The sequence below is a fragment of the Trachinotus anak genome, unplaced genomic scaffold (genome assembly GCF_046630095.1).
Source record: "Trachinotus anak isolate AG129_WGS33_773 ecotype Australia unplaced genomic scaffold, CSIRO_AGI_Tana_v1 ptg000011l, whole genome shotgun sequence".
NCBI classification, from domain to species: domain Eukaryota; kingdom Metazoa; phylum Chordata; class Actinopteri; order Carangiformes; family Carangidae; genus Trachinotus; species Trachinotus anak.
In genome coordinates, this window is record NW_027273862.1 from 2,531,584 (window position 1) to 2,539,715 (window position 8,132).

The window sequence follows — 8,132 nt, forward strand, 5'->3', positions numbered from 1 at the left end:
CGTATTGTGTAGGCATTCACATACCTGGTGTTACACACACACATGCTGTACAGACACCGACACAAACAAATGTGCTCACAAACATATGTGAATCTACCAACATGTACAAACACCTACGCATAAATACTCATACTGGGTATGAACAAGTATGTGGGTTCAAATACACATATACTGAAGATAAATGTGAACAATTGCATGAAAAACACATCACCCATCCACAGCCGAGCCACACACATGCATACATGAGCATAATTAAATAAGCTCTATGCCTATATACTGTATACTGCAAGTGAACCACAGGAGCTCATAGGTGATGCTTCTACTCTGATGACCAGTTATATACATGTCTGGGATGATCAGGGGAGGAAATGTTGCACCTCATCAAACAGTTATCACTGTAGTTACATCAGTATGTGTCACTTACACTCAATGGAGGTCGAGTCTTATTTTTGTAGTTGTGGCCATCAGTTCCATTAGTTATGATAACACTGTACTAACAAAGGTTACTGCTGAGATCTGGGACCACAGGAACATTTCACAGTCCAGCACTTCAACAAAGTTGAACCTTCTGATGGTCTGTTCGCCTTTCTTGCATCATGTGATCTTTTTTAGCAAAGAACTCAACAATTAACTAGTTGTTGTTATTACTGACAGCTATGATGTGGTAAATGCTAAAACTATGAAAATAACACCCGTGTTGCAGCACATTGGAATTATCTCTGTAAGGCCACTATCAAATATTATCCTAACCCTGAACATGATGTTAACTCACTGCATCTGTTCCTTGTCAGATTCTATTTCTTTCCATATCAAGTCCTTTCTGCTAAACAGCAGAGGAAAACATACTTGTTCCACTTGGCCCTTATTTTGCATTTCACAGTTCTTTCCTGTTGTCCACAGCTCTCTCTCTCTCTACCCTCCGCTTCACACTTGTTTATCACAACAGGGCCTGGGACCTGTGTGCCGTGTTACATTCCAGTGGCGCAAACAGCACGAATGTGACACGGATCTCGATCACAGAATCGCTTTGGGGACGCATGGCTCGTGGAAGCAAATGTCATTAATCCCCCCCCCCCCCCCCCCCCCCCCCCCCCACTTCTCTTTTCAGCATCTTTTCAACAAGCTGCGTTGGCTGCACAAATTGCAGATAGGAGGAGTTCAGGAAAAGGCGGAGGTTGTTGCTGCCCTGGGATATTTATCCCAGGAAAATTTTCAGTGGAGATATTGTCTGAGCTCTCCTTAACTCTGACAGAGAAAAAGGGAGAATGCTGAGGGAGAAATAAAAATTGTAATCACAGTATGCTTGAGGGAAATGCATGCAGTTCAAGAGAAAAAATGACCATTACATCCAGACACTTTTTCTTTGTGAAAAACTAAAAAGAAACCCGGATTGCACTTTAAGTAATCAGACCATGTGCCACTGAGACCGTAGGAACCAACGTGTTAATGCAGCTTAATCTGCCGAGGGGATACACACTGCACACACCATGACTACATGTGTCTTTGTCGGACTCCGGCTGGTATTATATTATGGAAAATGGGATTTGGAATTAGGGTCATTCCATGAACATGAAATGCACTATGATTTACAACAAAGCAATGCAGTTGTTTCAGGGGGTCATCAATATAAAAAAAGTGCATCTACTAAAAAGGAAATGATTAGCTTTCTGTCAGAATCAACTGGAAAAACTCATAGTTATCAAGATAGTATTTTAAGTAATGAACTACTCTGCAATTCCCCTCAGCTCCATGGCATCAATGCCTCCATTTTCAGCCTTGTTTAGCTCATTATTTTGTTTGTCCAGCCCATAAATTTTATTTTCAGTGGAAAAACCTCATATAATCCTGCTGAACAGTACCTATTTTGCACTAAATGCCACAAAATTACACACTTGCTGATATTAGCTCAGTAGATAAGGAGAATAAAAGCTACACCAATCGATACTTTAATATTTACAATGGATTTTCCAGCTGCCCTTCACCAAACAGTGGATGAAGTAAGCAACTAGCCAGTGATGGTGTTTGTTCACTTAGGAACAACATATTTCCCTCAAGAGTAGGTCTAGACCAAAACAGAGCTAAAAGGAGAAGGATTATTGGATTGTACATTCAACAGGAGGATGAAAACACATGTTGCTAATGTTGTTGTATGACTGCTATAAGTGTAACACTTTTGCCACAGTAACTTTAGTTGTTTCTCAATCTGTGTTCTGCATTGTACTTGTGTTCTTGCAGATTCGTGAAACATCATCAGTCACAATCCAAGTTCTGTTCCAATTGAAAGTCCACATCCAGCCAAGTATGGATCAAATATCCTGAAGTGTACTGCCCGTTTTATCTGAGGTTCACCTCACAAGTCTGAACTCAGAAGTACGGGAGTCCGAACTTGGTGTACTCTGTATTGAGAAACCCCTTGGTTACTTGTTCATAAACCCTGGGATGTTTTCTGTGTTTTTTCTGTGTTTGCCATATAATATTTAATATAGTTTTTAACAGGGTCACCAGATAAGACTCAGCTACACTTCTGGTGATGAAGGAGGAGAGACTTTCTTCATTATTTACGGAGGGACTGATGAGTGGAGCCACTTTTCCAGAGGGAAAAGGACAGTGGTAATGTGGACTAAGGTTTAGATCAACTTCAGATCAGGCCTCCATTGGGAGCTTAGAATCTGATATTTGCTACCATTAGTGTATGAGTGATGTTATATTGTTGAATCCTTTTGATAAGATAAGATAAAAAATTAAAAAAAAAAAAAAAAAAAAAAACTGTATTAATCCCTTGGAGAAATTCATGATCCACTGTCTTTGTCTGAGGTGTTGAACAGTCTGATGGCAATAGGAACAAAGGATTTCCTGAACCTCTCAGTCCTGCAATGCAGAGAGATGAGATGCTGGCTGCTGCTGTAGCTGCTTCTCTGGCCTGCAAGCATGTTTCGGAGAGGATGGTTGGTGTTGTCCGAGATGGCCTTCATCTTCACAGTGCATGTGTCTCTCCATAAGAGTCCTGAGTGAGTCCAGACTCCTGCCAATCAGACCCAGCCCTTTTAACCAGCTTGTCCAGTCTCCTTGTGTTATTATGTGACATGCTGCTGCCCCAGCAGACCGCAGCATAAAAAAAAGCACTTGCCACCACTGACTGATAAAATATTCAGCATTTCACTCTACATATCAAAGGACCTGAGGAAAGAGAGTCAACTCTGTCCCTTCTTGTAGATGGCATCAGTGTTCAGTCTGTTTAACTGACTTACTTTGTACTTTTATTTGAGAACATTTTTACACAAGTACTTTCACCTCTACTTGAGTAACATTCATTTTCTGATTTTCTAAAAGTAGTGATCGGCCATTCACATGTTGACATGCTGCAGCAGGTCTAGTGTCTCGTCGCCAGTTGCTGGAGTTTCTGTTAGTGGTAGCGTTCATTGCTGCTCTATGTTAACCCAGGTAATTTTGCTATCTTCATTACAGTGACTAACTACCTGCTGTACATTTAAACTTATACTAGTTCATAGCTCTCTTTTGGCGACTTTCACTAATTCAGCAGTTGTTTACATGTTATTCAGACCTGCAAGTTACTTAAACAGTTAGCAATGGCTTCTCTCTCTCCCGCTCTCTCTCATTCAGTGTGTCTTGGATCAACCAATGAAACTGTTCATAAGAGTGTGGTGTTTTGTTGTAACTTCAACGTAGAGGATCATGATGTTTATTATAACTTCAGCCATGTCTGCTGTCTTTACTTCAACACACAGCTCCACTCACTACACAGAGCTGCTTCAGATGTTGATGAGCATTGATAGACTATTACTCGTGACGTGTAACCAATCAGATGGTTTTGTGGGTGGGGCATTGTTCTAGACCACAGACAGGGACAGGTGGTTGCATTAGAGCCAAAGTAGCACATATTTAATTAAAATTAATTTGTTATTGATTATTGGTTAAAATTAATGACAATTCCAATAATTGATCATCAGTGTGTAAGTGAATAAATCTAGAGCACTGTTAAGGCCTGTAGAGCAGGAGAGTTACATTTTTAAGAATATTATATGTCAGTGTTGTGTTCACAGCCTGTTCTCCTGCCCCTAAGTGACTAAAACCGTCAGCTAATACTGCCTGAAGTTATACAGTAAAAATTGGATAAAACAATAGTATATTCACTGGATATTAAACAAATATTTTTTTTATTGGAGACAACTTGGTGGTTGCTGATGTTGGTGTAAGTGGGCAGATTTGGTAACTGTGTGTCTGTGTGTCTGTGTATTTGAGTGTGACAGAGCAGACAGGGAGCAGCCAGTCCACAGACTCATAGACAGAGTGTAGGAGGTGACTGATGACTACCATCACATCACTATCAGCTCTTCATAAGACTCAATAAACACACACACACAAACACACACAGTAAACATAGAAGATGAAGCTCCTGAGCTCCAGAGAGGCATCTCACCTGTAAAATCTAGAATTTAAAACCTTAAAAATAATGCAGCAAACAGCTTTATCAAAATAAACTAGTTACATGTGGTCGATCAACACATTCAGCCAGTAAGGGTCAGCCAGATACAAGGTCTTAATTCACATTTCAAGTAAACATAAAGTTCACCTTTTTTTTTTGTTTTTTTTTGTTCTCAAGTTGTTGTCTTTGCACAAATGGAGCTCCATTATGACTTCTATCAAATTAGGTCTCAATGAAAAAAACAATCAAGGAAACAAATCATTCTGTGCGCAGAAGTCATTTTCATCTTCATTTCCTCGTTCCCTCCGTGGCATTAAACTGCTCAGTCTTGAGTGTCAGCAAACTGCTCTTTCAAACAAACAGCCCTCTGAGTGAATTACAATTTTCTTTCCTCTCCCTGTCTTTTCTCATATTTTCTCGCTCTCCTTTCTCTGATGGGCCACTGAACCCTTTCTTTGGCTGTGTATGCACCACCAAACATGCTGATACGATCTTAAAGGTCATGTTCTTTTCACGTTGACAGAGGCCTTCCAAAACTTTGACGAGGGGGTCCCTCTAAAGAATAGCACTGTTACACTGCAGCAGCAGCAGCAGCAGCAGTAGTAGTAGCAGCACCTCAAGTTGAAGCCAAACTGATTAATGCACTACATCAAAAGCCCTTTTTTCCTATTCAACCTGCATTTCCAGGGGTAGTCATGCTGAACCAGGATGGGCCATCAGCCCCGGCGCTCTGCGCTCCGCAATCTTATTCATTGAGATGTAAAAGGATAAACTGATTATCACTGATGAGCAGCAGTTGGGTTCACTTCTGGAACTGTTACGCCATCCAATCATGTAAAATGAGCTAAAAGCTAAGCAGTTGTCTTGCTGATGGACACTACATCATCTACAGCCATGGAAACAGTCTGTTGCGTGCGGCAAATGCAAACAACGTGCAAGGTTTTCAGGCGATTGTTGTGTGTTAACACAACAGTTAAATTATTTTTTTTTGTGTGTCAGTCTGAAGGAATTGCACCTCAGGTAGTACATGCAGGTAATGTGTGTGTGTGTGAATCTGGAGTCTCAGTGCATGTGTGTTTGGTGCATGTGTGTGTTTGTGTCAATGTTGGACTACTCTCTCTCGACAGCTCCTCTCTTCCCTGCCTTGTTTTTAAAAGGCAACCATAATGGCCGGTAAGGACAGCCTTAAGAGCTGCTGGCAGCATGAAGCTTGACGCAACCAAAGGTCATTGATTCTCCCCCTCCTCAATGTGTGCTCTCCCTCTCTTTTTTTAAACAATTCATCGAGATTTTGGCATTTTGTGAACACACACAGGACAGCTCACCGACAAGCCGACCTTGACAGCGAATTGGATAAATAAACCTTCAATTTAGCCGCTCTCCTCCTCTCGTTCCCCAGCGCAGCTCGCCGGCTCAGGCAGCGAGTCCCACCGGGAGCCTTCACCTATCCATATCGTTCAGCCCACGCTCGGCTCGGCTCGGCTCTCCCTCCCTCTCTCCTGGCCTGTCTAGCGGAGCTGCCCTCAGCGCTGTGACAAACACGGCCTTAAAGATAAGCTAACAGCCCCCTTGCGCTCCAGTCAAAGTCAATCCTTGTGCCGCATCGGAAATTTAATGCCAATTCCGTCTCTCAACCCCGTCCATCCCATTTCCACAGCCGACAACGTACCCTCCGCCTCTGTCTCTGCCTGCCTCCATCAAACCCTTTTGCGAGGCACAAACACATAGGGCAACGCAGACATGCACTGACATGCATGCAAACACACACTTCTCCATACCTATCAGATGGGCTTCACCATCCCAGGGGAGAAGCAGGGAGTGAGAGCACTACTCCATAACGGGTGATGACATGGCATTTAATGATACTGTCCAAAATGATCCGGGCCTCTTCCGACAGCTACGGCTGCTCTGCATGGAGGCCGTGCAGCCGTGGAGAGCCAGATAAGCTTGGCTGGGCCGGCTCTATGTTTGTGTGTGTGTGTGTGTGTGTGTGTGTGTGTGTGTGTGTGTGTGTGTACGTGCGTGCGTGCACTAGAGTGTTCATAGTTTCCTAACACAGCAGAGGCAATACTGTAGCTTTCATTCGTCCTGTCGCTTGATAGGATGTGACATATGCCTCCGCCGCACACTGCCGTCATTTCTGCCATCACCTCACCTCTCCCACCCCCTATCTCCCCTTTTCTCCTTTCATTTGTTCCCCTCTCCTCTTTCCTACTAGTTTCTTATTCCTTCTTTACACAGTGTAAAACACAGGTTCTCCTCAAAATAACAGCTAAGTATGTTTGAATGAGAAGTGCTCCAGTGGCGATGAATGATTATCACAGGGCTAATGACGACCAGTGAGAACAAAAGAATGCATGGGTGGGGAAGAGAATTGAAAGTTGAATGGTGAAAACAAACATTTCTTGACATTAGCTGCTATTTTTGATACAGATGTCACTCGGACATTCCTCTGCTGTGGTGTGATGTGCACATTTCCAGCGTTCAGCCTGACCAGACAAGTGGCAGCAGGCAAAATCTTATCTGATACGGCATTTGAAAGAGATCCAATTCATACAGAGACAGAGTGCACATGTTTCAAGTGAGGAGTGAGTTCACACAGAGCAGCAATATCACACAGTTTAACCGCACTGCACTGACTGTGTGGAAGGGTGATAAAGGAAGGTGAGGATCATATGACGAAGAAAATGTCATTTGAGTTAATCCAAAAGCGCTGGTGCTGATAGTTCATGTGAATCACTTGTCATTCACACAGAATCCTTGGATATTATAGAGATGACTTTGAATTATTTCAAACAATCAGATATTTCCGATGTTAGGGTTCTTGTTCTTAATGTATAATACTGCAGAGAGTGTTGTGTTCTAATAAAGCTTTACTTCTTTTTTAACATCTTAGCTTTACCAGGAAAGAAAATAACTGTGTACTGTCACTTCCCGTGGTGAAGCAGGTCTGCACAAGACGCAGCAAAAACGCTCTTGTTGAAAAAAATTTCAGACTCTGAGGAAACTCCATCACCTGCTGAAAGGTCTTCATTAAGTTACACAACTGCTGATATTGACGTGTTGTTAACTTCAGCTGCTTGTCATAGTGCCAGTCACATCAAGGCTGCAGCTGTCCTGCATGGGACCAGTTTTGGAAGCCCATCATCGACCAGTTGCCTCAATTAATCCATTAAACAATTCAATCCAATCACACTCACCAGTAGCTGCTGGCCTACACAGTATAGGCAGAGACTTGGGATACCAGTGGACTACGTCCAAACAAGTTTTGGAGATGTAAGTGGGCATACAGTTGTTTTTCTCTCGATGCTAGTAAAGATGACTAAAGTACCACATATACCATATAATTTTCAATTCTTGTGTTATGTTCCTTTATCCCTTTTTTCTCCATCAAATACATTTTAACCTAAATTGAAATTGTATATATTCATTTAAACTATATATTCATTACTAGCACTGTTTATAGTGATGGTAACAGAAGTGATAGACATGTTGTCTATCAATAAATAACTGTTCAGTGCCTGGAAAAGCCAAAGTTACGTACGTATTATAAGTACAGAAACAGACCTGCGTCTGAATTGTCTTGACTTTGCATACCTATATACATAGGCATGGTGCACTTAGGAATGTGTGTGCATAGACTATATGCATGTGTGTCACCCACTTGACTGTCTGACAGCCATAATGA